We start from the raw sequence: 20,884 nt of genomic DNA on the forward strand, positions 1-20,884 counted from the left end.
AAAGAGTCACTGTTCCCCGGCCACACTTGGCTGTAGGTCGAGGGGAGGAATAATGCCCATGGAAGTAGGAGCTCCTACTTCCAAAGGGGCAAGTCAGCGGGAGAAGCCACTTGGCCTATCCGGCAAAGAGTCACTGTTCCCCGGCCACACTTGGCTGTAGGTCCCGGGGAGGAATAATGCCCATGGAAGTAGGAGCTCCTACTTCCAAAGGGGCAAGTCAGCGGGAGAAGCCACTTGGCCTATCCGGCCAAGAGTCACTGTTCCCCGGCCACACTTGGCAGGAGGTCCCGGGGAGGAATAATGCCCATGGAAGTAGGAGCTCCTACTTCCAAAGGGTCAAGTCAGCGGGAGAAGCCACTTCGCCTACCCGGCCAAGTGTCACTGTCCCCCGGCCACACTTGGCAGTAGGTCCCGGGGAGGAATAATGCCCATGGAAGTAGGAGCTCCTACTTCCAAAGGGGCAAGTCAGCGGGAGAAGCCACTTCGCCTACCCGGCCGAGTGTCACTGTCCCCCGGCCAGACTTGGCGGCAAGTCCCCGGGAGGAATAATGCCCATGGAAGTAGGAGCTCCTACTTCCAAAGGGGCAAGTCAGCGGGAGAAGCCACTTGGCCTATCCGGCCACATGTCACTGTCCCCCGGCCAGACTTGGCGGCAAGTCCCGGGGAGGAATAATGCCCATGGAAGTAGGAGCTCCTACTTCCAAAGGGTCAAGTCAGCGGGAGAAGCCACCTCGCCTACCCGGCCAAGTGTCACTGTCCCCCGGCCACTCTTGGCTGTAGGTCCCGGGGAGGAATAATGCCCATGGAAGTAGGAGCTCCTACTTCCAAAGGGGCAAGTCAGCGGGAGAAGCCACTTGGCCTATCCGGCCACATGTCACTGTCCCCCGGCCACACTTGGCAGTAGGTCCCGGGGAGGAATAATGCCCATGGAAGTAGGAGCTCCTACTTCCAAAGGGGCAAGTCAGCGGGAGAAGCCACTTGGCCTATCCGGCCAAGAGTCACTGTTCCCCGGCCACACTTGGCAGTAGGTCCCGGGGAGGAATAATGCCCATGGAAGTAGGAGCTACTACCTCCAAAGGGGCAAGTCAGCGGGAGAAGCCACTTGGCCTATCCGGCCAAGAGTCACTGTTCCCCGGCCACACTTGGCAGTAGGTCCCGGGGAGGAATAATGCCCATGGAAGTGGGAGCTCCTACTTCCAAAGGGGCAAGTCAGCGGGAGAAGCCACTTGGCCTATCCGGCCAAGAGTCACTGTTCCCCGGCCACACTTGGCAGTAGGTCCCGGGGAGGAATAATGCCCATGGAAGTAAGAGCTCCTACTTCCATAGGGGCAAGTCAGCGGGAGAAGCCACTTGGCCTATCCGGCCAAGAGTCACTGTTCCCCGGCCACACTTGGCAGTATGTCCCGGGGAGGAATAATGCACATGGAAGTAGGAGCTACTACCTCCAAAGGGTGAAGACACTTGGCTCTAAGTCCCCGAGAGGTATACTGCCCATGGAAGTAAGAGCTCCTACTTCCAAAGGGGCAAGTCAGCGGGAGAAGCCACTTGGCCTATCCGGCCAAGAGTCACTGTTCCCCGGCCACACTTGGCTGTAGGTCCCGGGGAGGAATAATGCCCATGGAAGTAGGAGCTCCTACTTCCAAAGGGGCAAGTCAGCGGGAGAAGCCACTTGGCCTATCCGGCAAAGAGTCACTGTTCCCCGGCCACACTTGGCTGTAGGTCCCGGGGAGGAATAATGCCCATGGAAGTAGGAGCTCCTACTTCCAAAAGGGCCAGTCAGCGGGAGAAGCCACTTGGCCTATCCGGCCAAGAGTCACTGTTCCCCGGCCACACTTGGCAGTAGGTCCCGGGGAGGAATAATGCCCATGGAAGTAGGAGCTCCTACTTCCAAAGGGGCAAGTCAGCGGGAGAAGCCACTTCGCCTACCCGGCCGAGTGTCACTGTCCCCCGGCCAGACTTGGCGGCAAGTCCCGGGGAGGAATAATGCCCATGGAAGTAGGAGCTCCTACTTCCAAAGGGGCAAGTCAGCGGGAGAAGCCACTTGGCCTATACGGCCACATGTCACTGTCCCCCGGCCACACTTGGCAGTAGGTCCCGGGGAGGAATAATGCCCATGGAAGTAGGAGCTCCTACTTCCAAAGGGGCAAGTCAGCGGGAGAAGCCACTTCGCCTACCCGGCCAAGTGTCACTGTCCCCCGGCCAGACTTGGCGGCAAGTCCCGGGGAGGAATAATGCCCATGGAAGTAGGAGCTCACTTGGCTCTAAGTCTTCGAGAGGTATAATGCCCATGGAAGTAAGAGCTCCAACTTCCAAAGGGGCAAGTCAGCGGGAGAAGCCACTTCGCCTACCCGGCCAAGTGTCACTGTCCCCGGCCAGACTTGGCGGCAAGTCCCGGGGAGGAATAATGCCCATGGAAGTAGGAGCTCCTACTTCCAAAGGGGCAAGTCAGCGGGAGAAGCCACTTGGCCTATCCGGCCACATGTCACTGTCCCCCGGCCACACTTGGCAGTAGGTCCCGGGGAGGAATAATGCCCATGGAAGTAGGAGCTCCTACTTCCAAAGGGGCAAGTCAGCGGGAGAAGCCACTTCGCCTACCCGGCCAAGTGTCACTGTCCCCCGGCCAGACTTGGCGGCAAGTCCCGGGGAGGAATAATGCCCATGGAAGTAGGAGCTCCTACTTCCAAAGGGGCAAGTCAGCGGGAGAAGCCACTTGGCCTACCCGGCCAAGTGTCACTGTCCCCCGGCCACTCTTGGCTGTAGGTCCCGGGGAGGAATAATGCCCATGGAAGTAGGAGCTCCTACTTCCAAAGGGGCAAGTCAGCGGGAGAAGCCACTTGGCCTATCCGGCCACATGTCGCTGTCCCCCGGCCAGACTTGGCGGCAAGTCCCGGGGAGGAATAATGCCCATGGAAGTAGGAGCTCCTACTTCCAAAGGGGCAAGTCAGCGGGAGAAGCCACTTCGCCTACCGGCCAAGTGTCACTGTCCCCCGGCCACTCTTGGCTGTAGGTCCCGGGGAGGAATAATGCCCATGGAAGTAGGAGCTCCTACTTCCCAAAGGGGCAGTCAGCGGGAGAAGCCACTTGGCCTATCCGGCCACATGTCACTGTCCCCCGGCCAGACTTGGCGGCAAGTCCCGGGGAGGAATAATGCCCATGGAAGTAGGAGCTCCTACTTCCAAAGGGCAAGTCAGCGGGGAGAAGCCACTTCGCCTACCCGGCCAATTGTCACTGTCCCCCGGCCAGACTTGGCGGCAAGTCCCGGGGAGGAATAATGCCCATGGAAGTAGGAGCTCACTTGGCTCTAAGTCTTCGAGAGGTATAATGCCCATGGAAGTAAGAGCTCCTACTTCCAAAGGGGCAAGTCAGCGGGAGAAGCCACTTCGCCTACCCGGCCAAGTGTCACTGTCCCCCGGCCAGACTTGGCGGCAAGTCCCGGGGAGGAATAATGCCCATGGAAGTAGGAGCTCCTACTTCCAAAGGGGCAAGTAAGCGGGAGAAGCCACTTCGCCTACCCGGCCAAGTGTCACTGTCCCCCGGCCAGACTTGGCGGCAAGTCCCGGGGAGGAATAATGCCCATGGAAGTAGGAGCTCCTACTTCCAAAGGGGCAAGTCAGCGGGAGAAGCCACTTCGCCTACCCGGCCAAGTGTCACTGTCCCCCGGCCAGACTTGGCGGCAAGTCCCGGGGAGGAATAATGCCCATGGAAGTAGGAGCTCCTACTTCCAAAGGGGCAAGTCAGCGGGAGAAGCCACTTCGCCTACCCGGCCAAGTGTCACTGTCCCCCGGCCAGACTTGGCGGCAAGTCCCGGGGAGGAATAATGCCCATGGAAGTAGGAGCTCCTACTTCCAAAGGGGCAAGTCAGCGGGAGAAGCCACTTGGCCTACCCGGCCAAGTGTCACTGTCCCCCGGCCACTCTTGGCTGTAGGTCCCGGGGAGGAATAATGCCCATGGAAGTAGGAGCTCCTACTTCCAAAGGGGCAAGTCAGCGGGAGAAGCCACTTGGCCTATCCGGCCACATGTCGCTGTCCCCCGGCCAGACTTGGCGGCAAGTCCCGGGGAGGAATAATGCCCATGGAAGTAGGAGCTCCTACTTCCAAAGGGGCAAGTCAGCGGGAGAAGCCACTTCGCCTACCCGGCCAAGTGTCACTGTCCCCCGGCCACTCTTGGCTGTAGGTCCCGGGGAGGAATAATGCCCATGGAAGTAGGAGCTCCTACTTCCAAAGGGGCAAGTCAGCGGGAGAAGCCACTTGGCCTATCCGGCCACATGTCACTGTCCCCCGGCCAGACTTGGCGGCAAGTCCCGGGGAGGAATAATGCCCATGGAAGTAGGAGCTCCTACTTCCAAAGGGGCAAGTCAGCGGGAGAAGCCACTTTCGCCTACCCGGCCAATTGTCACTGTCCCCCGGCCAGACTTGGCGGCAAGTCCCGGGGAGGAATAATGCCCATGGAAGTAGGAGCTCACTTGGCTCTAAGTCTTCGAGAGGTATAATGCCCATGGAATTAAGAGCTCCTACTTCCAAAGGGGCAAGTCAGCGGGAGAAGCCACTTCGCCTACCCGGCCAAGTGTCACTGTCCCGCGGCCAGACTTGGCGGCAAGTCCCGGGGAGGAATAATGCCCATGGAAGTAGGAGCTCCTACTTCCAAAGGGGCAAGTAAGCCGGGAGAAGCCACTTCGCCTACCCGGCCAAGTGTCACTGTCCCCGGCCAGACTTGGCGGCAAGTCCCGGGGAGGAATAATGCCCATGGAAGTAGGAGCTCCTACTTCCAAAGGGGCAAGTCAGCGGGAGAAGCCACTTCGCCTACCCGGCCAAGTGTCACTGTCCCCCGGCCAGACTTGGCGGCAAGTCCCGGGAGGAATAATGCCCATGGAAGTAGGAGCTCCTACTTCCAAAGGGGCAAGTCAGCGGGAGAAGCCACTTCGCCTACCCGGCCAAGTGTCACTGTCCCCCGGCCAGACTTGGCGGCAAGTCCCGGGGAGGAATAATGCCCATGGAAGTAGGAGCTCCTACTTCCAAAGGGGCAAGTCAGCGGGAGAAGCCACTTCGCCTACCCGGCAAGTGTCACTGTCCCCCGGCCAGACTTGGCGGCAAGTCCCGGGGAGGAATAATGCCCATGGAAGTAGGAGCTCACTTGGCTCTAAGTCTTCGAGAGGTATAATGCCCATGGAAGTAAGAGCTCCTACTTCCAAAGGGGCAAGTCAGCGGGAGAAGCCACTTCGCCTACCCGGCCAAGTGTCACTGTCCCCCGGCCAGACTTGGCGGCAAGTCCCGGGGAGGAATAATGCCCATGGAAGTAGGAGCTCCTACTTCCAAAGGGGCAAGTCAGCGGGAGAAGCCACTTCGCCTACCCGGCCAAGTGTCACTGTCCCCCGGCCAGACTTGGCGGCAAGTCCCGGGGAGGAATAATGCCCATGGAAGTAGGAGCTCCTACTTCCAAAGGGGCAAGTCAGCGGGAGAAGCCACTTGGCCTACCCGGCCAAGTGTCACTGTCCCCCGGCCAGACTTGGCGGCAAGTCCCGGGGAGGAATAATGCCCATGGAAGTAGGAGCTCACTTGGCTCTACGTCTTCGAGAGGTATAATGCCCATGGAAGTAAGAGCTCCTACTTCCAAAGGGGCAAGTCAGCGGGAGAAGCCACTTCGCCTACCCGGCCAAGTGTCACTGTCCCCCGGCCAGACTTGGCGGCAAGTCCCGGGGAGGAATAATGCCCATGGAAGTAGGAGCTCACTTGGCTCTAAGTCTTCGAGAGGTATAATGCCCATGGAAGTAAGAGCTCCTACTTCCAAAGGGGCAAGTCAGCGGGAGAAGCCACTTCGCCTACCCGGCCAAGTGTCACTGTCCCCCGGCCAGACTTGGCGGCAAGTCCCGGGGAGGAATAATGCCCATGGAAGTAGGAGCTCCTACTTCCAAAGGGGCAAGTCAGCGGGAGAAGCCACTTCGCCTACCCGGCCAAGTGTCACTGTCCCCCGGCCAGACTTGGCGGCAAGTCCCGGGGAGGAATAATGCCCATGGAAGTAGGAGCTCCTACTTCCAAAGGGGCAAGTCAGCGGGAGAAGCCACTTCGCCTACCCGGCCAAGTGTCACTGTCCCCCGGCCAGACTTGGCGGCAAGTCCCGGGAGGAATAATGCCCCATGGAGCTCGGGCAGACTAGAAGTAACCTCGTCTGCCCGCTGGAGGGCGCCCTTCCCGGAGCGGAGGGGACCCCCTTGGCCACCAAGTGCAAGCCGAGTTTGGAGCTCGAAACCCGGCCACGCTTGGTCGTAGGTCCCGGTGAGGAACATGGCCATGGAAGTCGGAGCTCAAACCTCCAAACTGACCTCAGCCGGAGCACTTGCTGAGGCTGCCCGGGCATGGGTTACTGTTCCCCGGGCACACTTGGTCGTAGGTCCAAGTGTGGAACGTGTCCATGGAAGTTGAAGTGAAGAGAACCGCGAAAGGGAGTTTTTGCGCGAAGCCGCGGCCGAGGAGGGCTCACCGATCCCGGCGTGATTTCTGCCAGGCCCGGTACCCAAACCGAACTCCGCATGGTGGCTGGATCCGCGACCCTGGAACCCTGGGCCGGGAGCCTAGGGGCGAGAGGGGCCCCATGGAGCTCGGGCAGACTAGAAGTACCCTCGTCTGCCCGCTGGAGGGCGCCCTTCCCGGAGCGGAGGGGACCCCCCAAGCGACCAAGTGCAAGCCGAGTTTGGAGCTCGAAACCCGGCCACACTTGGTAGTATGTCCCGGTGAGGAACATGCCCATGGAAGTAAGAGCTCAGCGGGAGCAGCCACTCAGGCTACACGGGAATGTGTCACTGTCCCCCGGCCAAGACTTGGCGGCAAGTCCCGGGAGGAATAGTTCCCATGGAAGTAGCTCAGCGGGAGCAGCCACTCAGGCTACCCGGGAATGTGTCACTGTCCCCCGGCCAAGACTTGGCGGCAAGTCCCGGGGAGGAATAGTTCCCATGGAAGTAGCTCAGCGGGAGCAGCCACTCAGGCTACCCGGGAATGTGTCACTGTCCCCCGGCCAGACTTGGCGGCAGGTCCCGGGGAGGAATAGTGCTCATGGAAGTAGCTCAGCGGGAGCAGCTGCTGAGGCTACCCGGGAATGTGTCACTGTCCCTCGGCCACACTTGGTCGTTGATTCCTGATGAGGAACATGCCCATGGAAACTAAAGAGTTCAGCGGGAGCAGCCGCTCAGGCTACCCGGGAATGTGTCACTGTCCCCCGGCCAGACTTGGCGGCAGGTCCCGGGGAGGAATAGTGCCCATGGAAGTCGGAGCTCCAACCTCCAAGTTGACCTCAGCGGGAGCAGCCGCTGAGGCTACCCGGGCCTGGGTGACTGTTCCCCGGCCACACTTGGTCGGAGGTCCCGGTGTGGAACATGCCCATGGAAGTTGAAGGGAAGAGAACCGCGAAAGGGAGTTTGGAGGCTGAGCCGCGGCCGAGGAGGTCTCACCGATCCCGGCGTGATTCCAGCCAGGCCCGGTACCCTATACCGAACTCGACAGGGTGGCTGTATCCGGGACCCTGGAACCCTGGGCGGGGAGCCTAGGGGCGAGAGGGGCCCCATGGAGCTCGGGCAGACTAGAAGTACCCTCGTCTGCCCGCTGGAGGGCGCCCTTCCCGGAGCGGAGGGGACCCCCCAAGCGACCAAGTGCAAGCCGAGTTTGGAGCTCGAAACCCGGCCACACTTGGTAGTATGTCCCGGTGAGGAACATTGCCCATGGAAGTAAGAGCTCAGCGGGAGCAGCCACTCAGGCTACCCGGGAATGTGTCACTGTCCCCCGGCCAGACTTGCGGCAGGTCCCGGGGAGGAATAGTGCCCATGGAAGTAGCCCAGCGGGAGCAGCCGCTCAGGCTACCCGGGAATGTGTCACTGTCCCCCGGCCAGACTTGGCGGCAGGTCCCGGGGAGGAATAGTGCTCATGGAAGTAGCTCAGCGGGAGCAGCTGCTGAGGCTACCCGGGAATGTGTCACTGTCCCTGGGCCACACTTGGTCGTTGGTTCCTGATGAGGAACATGCCCATGGAAGTAAGAGTTCAGCGGGAGAAGCCGCTCAAGCTACCCGGGAATGTGTCACTGTCCCCCGGCCAGACTTGGCGGCAGGTCCCGGGGAGGAATAGTGCCCATGGAAGTCGGAGCTCCAACCTCCAAGTTGACCTCAGCGGGAGCAGCCGCTGAGGCTACCCGGGCATGGGTGACTGTTCCCCGGCCACACTTGGTCGGAGGTCCCGGTGTGGAACATGCCCATGGAAGTTGAAGGGGAAGAGAACCGCGAAAGGGAGTTTGGAGGCTGAGCCGCGGCCGAGGAGGTCTCACCGATCCCGGCGTGATTCCAGCCAGGCCCGGTACCCTATACCGAACTCGGCAGGGTGGCTGTATCCGGGACCCTGGAACCCTGGGCGGGGAGCCTAGGGGCGAGAGGGGCCCCATGGAGCTCGGGCAGACTAGAAGTACCCTCGTCTGCCCGCTGGAGGGCGCCCTTCCCGGAGCGGAGGGGACCCCCAAGCGACCAAGTGCAAGCCGAGTTTGGAGCTCGAAACCCGGCCACACTTGGTAGTATGTCCCGGTGAGGAACATGCCCATGGAAGTAAGAGCTCAGCGGGAGCAGCCACTCAGGCTACCCGGCAATGTGTCACTGTCCCCCGGCCAAGACTTGGCGGCAAGTCCCGGGGAGGAATAGTGCCCATGGAAGTAGCTCAGCGGGAGCAGCCGCTCAGGCTACCCGGGAATGTGTCACTGTCCCCCGGCCAGACTTGGCGGCAGGTCCCGGGGAGGAATAGTGCTCATGGAAGTAGCTCAGCGGGAGCAGCCACTCAGGCTAACCGGGAATGTGTCACTGTCCCTGGGCCACACTTGGTCGTTGGTTCCTGATGAGGAACATGCCCATGGAAGTAAGAGTTCAGCGGGAGCAGCCGCTCAGGCTACCCGGGGAATGTGTCACTGTCCCCCGGCCAGACTTGGCGGCAGGTCCCGGGGAGGAATAGTGCCCATGGAAGTCGGAGCTCCAACCTCCAAGTTGACCTCAGCGGGAGCAGCCGCTGAGGCTACCCGGGCATGGGTGACTGTTCCCCGGCCACACTTGGTCGGAGGTCCCGGTGTGGAACATGCCCATGGAAGTTGAAGGGAAGAGAACCGCGAAAGGGAGTTTGGAGGCTGAGCCGCGGCCGAGGAGGTCTCACCGATCCCGGCGTGATTCCAGCCAGGCCCGGTACCCTATACCGAACTCGGCAGGGTGCTGTATCCGGGACCCTGGAACCCTGGGCGGGGAGGCCTAGGGGCGAGAGGGGCCCATGGAGCTCGGGCAGACTAGAAGTACCCTCGTCTGCCCGCTGGAGGGCGCCCTTCCCGGAGCGGAGGGGACCCCCAAGCGACCAAGTGCAAGCCGAGTTTGGAGCTCGAAACCCGGCCACACTTGGTAGTATGTCCCGGTGAGGAACATGCCCATGGAAGTAAGAGCTCAGCGGAGCAGCCACTCAGGCTACCCGGCAATGTGTCACTGTCCCCCGGCCAAGACTTGGCGGCAAGTCCGGGGAGGAATAGTGCCCATGGAAGTAGCTCAGCGGGAGCAGCCGCTCAGGCTACCCGGGAATGTGTCACTGTCCCCCGGCCGGACTTGGCGGCAGGTCCCGGGAGGAATAGTGCTCATGGAAGTAGCTCAGCGGGAGCAGCCACTCAGGCTAACCGGGAATGTGTCACTGTCCCTGGGCCACACTTGGTCGTTGGTTCCTGATGAGGAACATGCCCATGGAAGTAAGAGTTCAGCGGGAGCAGCCGCTCAGGGCTACCCGGGAATGTGTCACTGTCCCCGGCCAGACTTGGCGGCAGGTCCCGGGGAGGAATAGTGCCCATGGAAGTCGGAGCTCCAACCTCCAAGTTGACCTCAGCGGAGCAGCCGCTGAGGCTACCCGGGCATGGGTGACTGTTCCCCGGCCACACTTGGTCGGAGGTCCCGGTGTGGAACATGCCCATGGAAGTTGAAGGGAAGAGAACCGCGAAAGGGAGTTTGGAGGCTGAGCCGCGGCCGAGGAGGTCTCACCGATCCCGGCGTGATTCCAGCCAGGCCCGGTACCCTATACCGAACTCGGCAGGGTGGCTTTATCCGGGACCCTGGAACCCTGGGCGGGGAGCCTAGGGGCGAGAGGGGCCCCATGGAGCTCGGGCAGACTAGAAGTACCCTCGTCTGCCCGCTGGAGGGCGCCCTTCCCGGAGCGGAGGGGACCCCCCAAGCGACCAAGTGCAAGCCGAGTTTGGAGCTCGAAACCCGGCCACACTTGGTAGTTGGTCCCGGTGAGGAACATGCCCATGGAAGTAAGAGCTCAGCGGGAGAAGCCACTCAGGCTACCCGGGAATGTGTCACTGTCCCCCGGCCAAGACTTGGCGGCAAGTCCCGGGGAGGAATAGTGCCCATGGAAGTAGCTCAGCGGGAGCAGCCACTCAGGCTACCCGGGAATGTGTCACTGTCCCTCGGCCACACTTGGTCGTAGGTCCCGGTGAGGAACATGCCCATGGAAGTCGGAGCTCCAACCTCCAACCGGGTGAAGCCTCCGAGAGCTAGCCGGGAATAGGGCGCCAATCCCGGCTACCGCCCTCCAGGCTTGCCCCGGTCGAAAGACCTACGTCCTCGCACCAGCACAAGCGCAAAAATTTTCTAAGTGTGGGAGAACGAGACCCGCCCGGTGGCACTCTGCCTCTCGCTGCCGCCCTCCTGGAAGCGTCCTCGGTCACTGTGTGTGCGGCAGATATCAGAGCTCCGGAAAGGTGAAAAAGAACCGGTAAGAGGGCGAATCCGGCAGCTCCCTGCCGGGCGAGGACCACCGCGAGCGGCGGGGACGTCAGACGGGAGACGCGCGGCGGACCTTCCGTCGGAGTGCCTGGGATTTTGACCTCGGAGAAGTTCGAAAAAATTATGCGGTCGGAGCTGTCTGCCCCGGCCGGGAAGGCTCACCGCCGGCGGCTGCCAACCCCTGGCTTGCCCGCTGGATGCCCTTTCGGAGGCTGCTGAAAAAGAACTGTCAGGCGGGCACCTCTCGGAAGAACCGCAGACCAAAACGACCAGTAAAAATTTTGGGCGATCCGACACGTAGTGCACCTTCGGCGGCAGAGAAAAGCAGCAAAAATACCGGTCAGAGAAGGGGAGTTTTGGTCGACTCTGCCAGGTTTTTGCACTAAGTCAGATCCGTAATGCCAGCGGGACTGAGTCGCTTTTGCGTGCCGTGGTCCTGGAGGCCTGCTCGGACAGAGCGGTCCTTCGGGTCCCGCGGGAAGGGGCATTTCATGTTCCTCTGCGGGAGGTGATCCATTTTCTGCGGGAAATGGCGAGCCCCTTCGGCTACAAGAGTGTGTAGGTCCCGCTCAACAGTCTACGTCCTTAACCATCGGGGACTTTGTAGATTTTGCCCAAAATCGCTCTCCGCAGAACAGAGCGTGAGGTCTCCGCGGCGGAGGCCGGAAAAAGGTGCGAGGTGAGCGGCATGGTATGACTGGGCTCGTGCCGCTCACTGCTACCCGGAGCGTGGCGCCCTCCGGGTAAAAAGCTAGCCGGGGCGAGTAGGTGGGTTGACGGGCGCATAAGCAACGCCGTCCCCGCCGTACAAGGTGCCGGTGGCCTGGCGAACCACCGGCGTAAGGCTAGCCAGGGCGTACCGCGGGGCAGAGGGCGCATAAGCCACGCTCTCTCTCCATCCCACCAGCACAAGCGAAAAATTTTCAAAGTGTGGGAGAACCGGCTTCCCGACCGGTGGCACTCTGCCTCTCTCTGCCGCCCTCCTGGAAGCGTCCTCGGTCACTCGGAGTACGGCAGATTTAAGAGCTCCGGAATGGTGAAAAAGAACCGGAGAGAGGGCGACTCCGGCTTCTCTCTGCCGGGCGAGGACCACCGCAGGCGGCGGGGACCTCTGACAGGAGCGGCGCTGCGGGCAGGCTTTCTAAGTGCCTGGGCTTTTTGGCCTCGGCGAAAGTCGAAAAAATTATGCGGTCGGAGCTTTCTGCCCCGGCCGGGGAAGGCTCACCGCCGGCGGCTGCCAACCCCTGGCTTGCCCCCTGGATGCCCTTTCGGAGGCTGCTGAAAAAGAACTGTCAGGCGGGCACCTCTCGGAAGAACCGCAGACCAAAACGACCGGTAAAAATTTTGGGCGATCCGACCCGTAGTGCACCTTCGGCGGCAGAGAAAAGCAACAAAAATACCGGTCAGAGAAGGGGAGTTTGGTCGACTCTGCCAGGTTTTTGCACTAAGTCAGATCCGTAATGCCAGCGGGACTGAGTCGCTTTTGCGTGCCGTGGTCCTGGAGGCCTGCTCGGACAGAGCGGTCCTTCGGGTCCCGCGGGAAGGGGCATTTCATGTTCCTCTGCGGGAGGTGATCCATTTTCTGCGGGAAATGGCGAGCCCCTTCGGCTACAAGAGTGTGTAGGTCCCGCTCAACAGTCTACGTCCTTAAACCATCGGGGACTTTGTAGATTTTGCCCAAAATCGCTCTCCGCAGAACAGAGCGTGAGGTCTCCGCGGCGGAGGCCGGAAAAGGTGCGAGGTGAGCGGCATGGTATGACTGGCTCGTGCCGCTCACTGCTACCCGGAGCGTGGCGCCCTCCGGGTAAAAGGCTAGCCGGGGCGAGTAGGTGGGATGACGGGCGCATAAGCAACGCCGTCCCCGCCGTACAAGGTGCCGGTGGCCTGGCGAACCACCGGCGTAAGGCTAGCCAGGGCGTACCGCGGGGCAGAGGGCGCATAAGCCACGCTCTCTCTCCATCCCACCAGCACAAGCGAAATATTTTCAAAGTGTGGGAGAACCGGCTTCCCGACCGGTGGCACTCTGCCTCTCGCTGCCGCCCTCCTGGAAGCGTCTCGGTCACTCGGAGTACGGCAGATTTAAGAGCTCCGGAATGGTGAAAAAGAACCGGAGAGAGGGCGACTCCGGCTTCTCTCTGCCGGGCGAGGACCACCGCAGGCGGCGGGGACGTCTGACAGGAGACGGCGCTGCGGGCAGGCTTTAAAAGTGCATGGGGTTTTGGCCTCGGCAAAAGTCGAAAAAATTATGCGGTCGGAGCTGTCTGCCCCGGCCGGGGAAGGCTCACCGCGGCGGCTGCCAACCCCTGGCTTGCCCGCTGGATGGCCTTTCGGAGGCTTCTGAAAAAGAACTGTCAGGCGGGCACCTCTCGGAAGAACCGCAGACCAAAACGACCGGTAAAAATTTGGGCGATCCGACCCGTAGTGCACCTTCGGCGGCAGAGAAAAGCAACAAAAATACCGGTCAGAGAAGGGGAGTTTTGGTCGACTCTGCAGTTTTTGCACTAAGTCAGATCCGTAATGCCAGCGGGACTGAGTCGCTTTTGCGTGCCGTGGTCCTGGAGGCCTGCTCGGACAGGGCGGTCCTTTCGGGTCCCGCGGGAAGGGGCATTTCATGTTCCTCTGCGGGAGGTGATCCATTTTCTGCGGGAAATGGCGAGCCCCTTCGGCTACAAGAGTGTGTAGGTCCCGCTCAACAGTCTACGTCCTTAACCATCGGGGACTTTGTAGATTTTGGTCAAGATCGCCCCCCGCATGTCCTAGCGGGAGGTCTCCGCGGCGGAGGCCGGAAAAGGTGCGAGGTGAGCGGCATGGTATGACTGGGCTCGTGCCGGCTCACTGCTACCCGGAGCGTGGCGCCCTCCGGGTAAAAGGCTAGCCGGGGCGAGTAGGTGGGATGACGGGCGCATAAGCAACGCCGTCCCCGCCGTACAAGGTGCCGGTGGCCTGGCGAACCACCGGCGTAAGGCTAGCCAAGGGCGTACCGCGGGGCAGAGGGCGCATAAGCCACGCTCTCTCTCCATCCCACCAGCACAAGCGAAAAATTTTCAAAGTGTGGAGAACCGGCTTCCCGACCGGTGCACTCTGCCTCTCGCTGCCGCCGTCCTGGAAGCGTCCTCGGTCACTCGGAGTACGGCAGATTTAAGAGCTCCGGAATGGTGAAAAAGAACCGGAGAGAGGGCGACTCCGGCTTCTCTCTGCCGGGCGAGGACCACCGCAGGCGGCGGGGACGTCTGACAGGAGACGGCGCTGCGGGCAGGCTTTAAAAGTGCATGGGGTTTTGGCCTCGGAGAAAGTCGAAAAATTATGCGGTCGGAGCTGTCTGCCCCGGCCGGGGAAGGCTCACCTCCGGCGGCTGCCAACCCCTGGCTTGCCCGCTGGATGGCCTTTCGGAGGCTGCTGAAAAAGAACTGTCAGGCGGGCACCTCTCGGAAGAACCGCAGACCAAAACGACCGGTAAAAATTTTGGGCGATCCGACCCGTAGTGCACCTTCGGCGGCAGAGAAAAGCAACAAAAATACCGGTCAGAGAAGGGGAGTTTTGGTCGACTCTGCCAGGTTTTTGCACTAAGTCAGATCCGTAATGCCAGCGGGACTGAGTCGCTCTTGCGTGCCGTGGTCCTGGAAGCCTGCTCGGACAGAGTGGTCCTTCGGGTCCCGCGGGAAGGGGCTTTCATGTTCCTCTGCGGGAGGTGATCCATTTTCTGCGGGAAATGGCGAGCCCCTTCGGCTACAAGAGTGTGTAGGTCCCGCTCAACAGTCTACGTCCTTAACCATCGGGGACTTTGTAGATTTTGCCCAAAATCGCTCTCCGCAGAACAGAGCGGGAGGTCTCCGCGGCGGAGGCCGGAAAAGGTGCGAGGTGAGCGGCATGGTATGACTGGCTCGTGCCGCTCACTGCTACCCGGAGCGTGGCGCCCTCCGGGTAAAAGGCTAGCCGGGGCGAGTAGGTGGATTGACGGGCGCATAAGCAACGCCGTCCCCGCCGTACAAGGTGCCGGTGGCCTGGCGAACCACCGGCGTAAGGCTAGCCAAGGGCGTACCGCGGGGCAGAGGGCGCATAAGCCACGCCGTCCCCGCTGTACAAGGTGCCGGTGGCCTGGCGAACCACCGGCGTAAGGCTAGCCAAGGGCGTACCGCGGGGCAGAGGGCGCATAAGCCACGCTCTCTCTCCATCCCACCAGAACAAGCGAAAAAATTTCAAAGTGTGGGAGAACCGGCTTCCCGACCGGTGGCACTCTGCCTCTCGCTGCCGCCCTCCTGGAAGCGTCCCGGTTCACTCGGTGTCCGGCAGATTTCAGAGCTCCGGAATGGTGAAAAAGAACCGGTGAGAGGGCGAATCCGGCTTCTCTCTGCCGGGCGAGGACCACCGCAGGCGGCAAGGGACGTCTGCCAGGAGACGGCGCTGCGGGCAGGCTTTAAAAGTGCATGGGGTTTTGGCCTCGGCGAAAGTCGAAAAAATTTTGCGGTCGGAGCTGTCTGCCCCGGCCGGGGAAGGCTCACCGCCGGCGGCTGCCAACCCCTGGCTTGCCAGCTGGATGCCCTTTCGGAGGCTGCTGAAAAAGAACTGTCAGGCGGGCACCTCTCGGAAGAACCGCAGACCAAAACGACCGGTAAAAATTTTGGGCGATCCGATCCTCAGTGCACCTTCGGCGGCAGAGAAAAGCAACAAAAACACCGGTCAAAGAAGGGAGGTTTTGGTCTGACTCTGCCTGGTTTTTGCACAAAGTCAGATCCGTAATGCCAGCGGGACTGAGTCGCTTTTGCGTGCCGTGGTCCTGGAGGCCTGCTCGGACAGAGCGGTCCTTCGGGTCCCGCGGGAAGGGGCATTTCATGTTCCTCTGCGGGAGGTGGGTCCATTTTCTGCGGGAAATGGCGAGCCCCATCGGCTACAAGAGTGTGTAGGTCCCGCTCAACAGTCTACGTCTTAACCATCGGGGACTTTGTAGATTTTGGCAGAAATCGCCCCCCGCAGGTCCTAGCGGGAGGTCTCCGCGGCGGAGGCCGGAGAGGGCGCGAGGGTGAGCGGCATGGTATGACTGGGTTCGTGCCGCTCACTGTAACCCAGAGCGTGGCGCCTCCGGGTAAAAGGCTAGCCGGGGCGAGTAGGTGGGTTGACGGGCGCATAAGCCACGCCGTCCCCGCCGTACAAGGTGCCGGTGGCCTGGCGAACCACCGGCGTAAGGCCAGCCAGGGCGGACCGCGGGGCAGAGGGCGCATAAGCCACGCTCTCTCTCCATCCACCAGAACAAGCGAAAAATTTCAAAGTGTGGGAGAACCGGCGACCCGACCGTGGCACTCTGCCTCTCGCTGCCGCCCTCCTGAAGCGTCCTCGGTCACTCGGTGTCCGGCAGATTTCAGAGCTCCGGAATGGTGAAAAGAACCGGAGAGGGGGCGACTCCGGCTTCTCTCTGCCGGCGAGGACCACCGCAGGCGGCAAGGGACGTCTGACAGAGACGGCGCTGCGGGCAGGCTTTAAAAGTGCATGGGGTTTTGGCCTCGGCGAAAGTCGAAAAATTTGCGGTCGGAGCCGTCTGCCCCGGCCGGGGAAGGCTCACCGCCGGCGGCTGCCAACCCCTGGCTTGCCCGCTGGATGGCCTTTCGGAGCTGCTGAAAAAGAACTGTCAGGCGGGCACCTCTCGGAAGAACCGCAGACCAAAACCGACCGGTAAAAATTTTGGGCGATCCGACCCTCAGTGCACCTTCGGCGGCAGAGAAAAGCATCAAAAATACCGGTCAAAGAAGCGAGGTTTGGTCGACTCTGCAGGTTTTTGCACAAAGTGTTGGCATCGTGCGGCGTCGCGCTTTGCCGTACCGTATCCCCAATGGAGCGGCGCCCGGCGGGGTAGGCTAGCCATGTGAGGTCGAGGGCGGAGGACGGGACGTAAGCCAGGCCGTTCTCCACAAGAAATTCCGGACGCGGAGACCCCTTCTCCGCCCTACGGTCCCCAATGGGGGTGGCGCCCGGCGGGTGAGGCTAGCCATGGGAGGACGGGACGTAAGCCAGGCCGTTCTCCACAAGAAATTCCGTACGCGGAGACCCCTTCTCCGCCCTACGGTCCCCAATGGGGTGGCGCCCGGCGGGTGAGGCTAGCCATGTGAGGTCGAGGGCGGGAGGACGGGACGTAAGCCAGGCCGTTCTCCACAAGTAAATTCCGGACGCGGAGACCCCTTCTCCGCCCTACGGTCCCCAATGGGGTGGCGCCCGGCGGGTGAGGCAGCCGTGTGAGGTCGAGGGCGGGAGGACGGGACGTAAGCCAGGCCGTTCTCCACAAGTAAATTCCGGACGCGGAGACCCCTTCTCCGCCCTACGGTCCCCAATGGGGTGGCGCCCGGCGGGTGAGGCTAGCCATGTGAGGTCGAGGGCGGGAGGACGGGACGTAAGCCAGGCCGTTCTCCACAAGTAAATTCCGGACGCGGAGACCCCTTCTCCGCCCTACGGTCCCCAATGGGGTGGCTCCCGGCGGGTGAGGCTAGCCATGTGAGGTCGAGGGCGGGAGGACGGGACGCAAGCCAGGCCGTTCTCCACAAACTCCCAGCGGTAGAGTCTCTGCTCTCCGCTCTTTTGATCGATCTGACACAGCGCGATCCGGCGGGGCAGGGCACTTTGCTCGGTCAGGGGTATTGGCCCCGGCCGGTTTATGGTAAAGCGTTCCTTAGCCTCAGTCTTGGTCGCGCATCAATCCCCCGCTCCCCGTGAGCGGCTGTGGTCCTCTGCCTAAGGTTGTGTAGCGCGGTGCCAGTGTGGTCCTCGCACGGCCCCGCTCCTGCCACAGCGGTAGGACTCTCTGCTTCGGCTGAGGTTTGCTACGAAGCGTATGGAACGGGCGTACTCCACCGTACCGTGGGTGGGGGGCGGCGGCGGCGGCGGCAGCGTCCAGCGCGGAGCTCCGGCTCCCGCGGCAGCGCCTCGCCTAGTGTCCCTCGGGCAAGTCCAATCGCCCCCCGCCCGGTCGGAGAGCGCAGACACACCTCTGTGTCCACGGTTTATTTCCGCAGCACGAAAAGGGACGGCTCCCGCCTGCTCCTCGCGGCGGCGACGAGGCTTAGACCCACCGTGGCGTATCCGCGGTAGGTATGCTCGTCGGTCGGAGGAGCGGTTGCGGTCGAGTGGTCCCCAGTGTACCCTGTTAGCGCTGCCCGCCTACGCCTGAAGAGCTGCGGACCGAGAAAAAGGTTCGCTCCGCTGCTGACGGCGAAGCGCGCGGCACGCCGCGGAAGAGGAGAGGGAGCGGTCGCCCCCGGGGCGGCTCCCCTCCGAGTCCGGCAGAAGCAGAGATTGTAGCGGAGGGGGGGGTTTCTAAATTCCCCGGGCGTGTTATCCCCAGCGGTAGCCTTTGAACTCTTCAACCGCAAGCACGATCGCACGTTCACAGCACCCGTCACTAGGAGCCGGGCCAGAGGCGGGCGGCAGACGAAACCGACATGAGCGCTTAAGGGTATTGCACCCCCGGCGCCCAGACCCTGGAAATTGAGTCTGCCCCCAAAGCCCACCCGCGTCCTCCTTGGCGCTCCCGGAGTACATGGTCGTAGATGGGCCATCGGTCGCTAATGCCAAACTGCGTCCCAGGGGTGCGTCCCCTCTGACCAACGGCAGACCCATCCCTCTCGCCAATCCGCGGATCCCCGCCAGGTCCCGAACAGGGCTCGTCCTTTAGCGTTTCAAATGCGCCCTCCCCGCCATACGAGGGGTTGAGGACCGTAGCCTTCCCTTACGAGAGGCACCAGGGGTGCGCCTGCTCGAGGGCCCGGCCGTGGGCGTAACGCTTGGGCCGCCCGGGGGAGTCGGTAGACCATGGGAGACCAACACTCGCACACGAACGTTGCCCGTGCTTTTGTGGAAGAGAGCTTCTTGCGAGGTTGTCGCTGCGGTGGCGCCCGGACAAACCCTATCCCTAAAACTTCTGGGGAATTGGCGTCTAAGCCTGCACCCTGCACGGTATCCCTGCACCCACGAAGGGGGCCGTGGAAGGCTTGGGGTCGCGCCGGCGAAACCGACCGGATGCCCGGGGTACTGAACCCCCGGGGTCCCACCCTGGAAATTGAGCCGTCCGACCCCGCCACGTCTTCCTAGTGCTCTCCTTGGCTCCCCCGCCTGTGGGCATCGTTAGGGGCTGCGGTCATCAGCGCCGGCTAAGCTTCGGCAACACGGCCGACCCACCCCTTCGGCGCCTGGGGGTGCCTGGTCCCAGTCCGGGCCGTTCCGTAGGGGCGGCTATCCCTTACATGAGGGACTCGGTGCGTCCGCTCGGGCTGCGGGGCTCCGGCTCCGACAGCCGGGGAGCTGGTTTTGACCGCGGGCCTCCACGGGAACCGGCAGGGACCGGACTAGGCGTCAAGCCGAAAATAACCCCGGCACCCTCTGCTTCCAAAGCGAGGGGACCTTTGGCCGAGCGGGGGCACCGGAAGCCGAACCGACCCCAACCCCTCTTCCTACCCCAGGGCTGGGCTGACCAATCCCCTGATCGGGTCTAAAATGGAAGAAGGGGATTCGAGGGAAGGGGCTGGCGGAAGGCAGTTGCCCGACGGAGTAGGCGAAGGCCAGGCCGTTTCCGAGTCCCGAGCAGAGGAGGGCGAACTCGGCTCTTCATCGACCGACGGCGAGGCGAGGGCGGTGGCTGCCGCGGGGAAGACTCCATTGCTCGTCAGCGCGCTAGGAGCGGGGCCGACTGGCTGCTCGGGGTATGGCATCCCCGGGGGCCCACCCTGGAAATCTTCGCTCCTCAGCCGCTGCAGGTTATAAGGTCCCGCCGCGCGTAAGCGCTCAACTCTCCGACCCACGGATGTCGAGCCCATGGTGAGCCGGCCGTTTCGTACGGGGAAAAGGGGTCCTCTGGCCCCACATCGATCGAGGGGGTTTAGATCCGCGGAGGCACGCACCGCGAGGCGAATCGCTGCTTTTCCCCAAGAGGTTAACCTTCAAACCACCGAGTAGGTTCGGGGCAGGGCCGACAGTCTGCACTGGGGTATTGCATCCCTGGTGGGGCGACCCTGGAAATCTCTGCCCCTTTCCACTCTTTCGGTTGGGCCTCTCGTCGGGGCGAGCGTAAGTCGGCAAGCAGACGTGGGAAGAGGCTTCTTACCGGTGACACTCCCTTCGTGAGAGAGGCAGGTACTCGCCCCGGACCCCGGTCCAAATCTGCGCGGGCCGGACGGCCTCGGCCCTAGCCGAAGGCCGCTCCCGCGAAGCCAGGGAGCCGAAAAAATAACCCCGACACCCTCCGCGACCTCGCGTGCTTCCAAAGCGAGGGGAACCTTTGGCCGAGCGGGGCACCCGAAGCCGAACCGACCCCAACCCCTCTTCTTACCCCAGGGCTGGGCTGACCAATCCCCTGATCGGGTCTAAAATGGAAGAAGGGGATTCGAGGGAAGGGGCTGGCGGAAGGCAGTTGCCCGACGGAGTAGGCGAAGGCCAGGCCGTTTCCAAATCCCGAGCCAGAGGAGGGCGAACGACGTTCTTCATCGACCGACGGCGAGGCTAGGGCGAGGGCGGTGGCTGCCGCGGGGAAGACTCCATTGCTTGCCAGCGTGCTAGGAGCGGGGCCGACAGGCTGCTCGGGGTATGGCATCCCCGGGGGCCCACCCTGGAAATCTTCGCTCCTCAGCCGCTGCAGGTTATAAGGTCCCGCCGCGCGTAAGCGCTCAACTCCCCGACCCACGGACGTCGAGCCCATGGTGAGCTGACAGTTTCGTACGGGGAAAAGGGGTCCTCTGGCCCCACATCGATCGAGGGGGTTTAGATCCGCGGAGGCACGCACCGCGAGGCGAATCGCTGCTTTTCCCCAAGAGGTTAACCTTCAAACCACCGAGTAGGTTCGGGGCAGGGCCGACTGTCTGCACTGGGGTATTGCATCCCTGGTGGGGCGACCCTGGAAATCTCTGCCCCTTTCCACTCTTTCGGTTGGGCCTCTCGTCGGGGCGAGCGTAAGTCGGCAAGCAGACGTGGGAAGAGGCTTCTTACCGGTGACACTCCCTTCGTGAGAGAGGCAGGTACTCGCCCCGCACCCCGGTCCAAATCTGCTCGGTCCGGCCGTCGTCGGCCCTAGCCGAAGGCCGCTCCCGCGAAGCCAGGCGATCCGAACCGAGGATCCGCGCGAGCCTTCTCCAAGCCCTCTGCCGG

This window comes from Engystomops pustulosus, unplaced genomic scaffold (assembly GCF_040894005.1).
Source record: "Engystomops pustulosus unplaced genomic scaffold, aEngPut4.maternal MAT_SCAFFOLD_325, whole genome shotgun sequence".
NCBI lineage: Eukaryota > Metazoa > Chordata > Amphibia > Anura > Leptodactylidae > Engystomops > Engystomops pustulosus.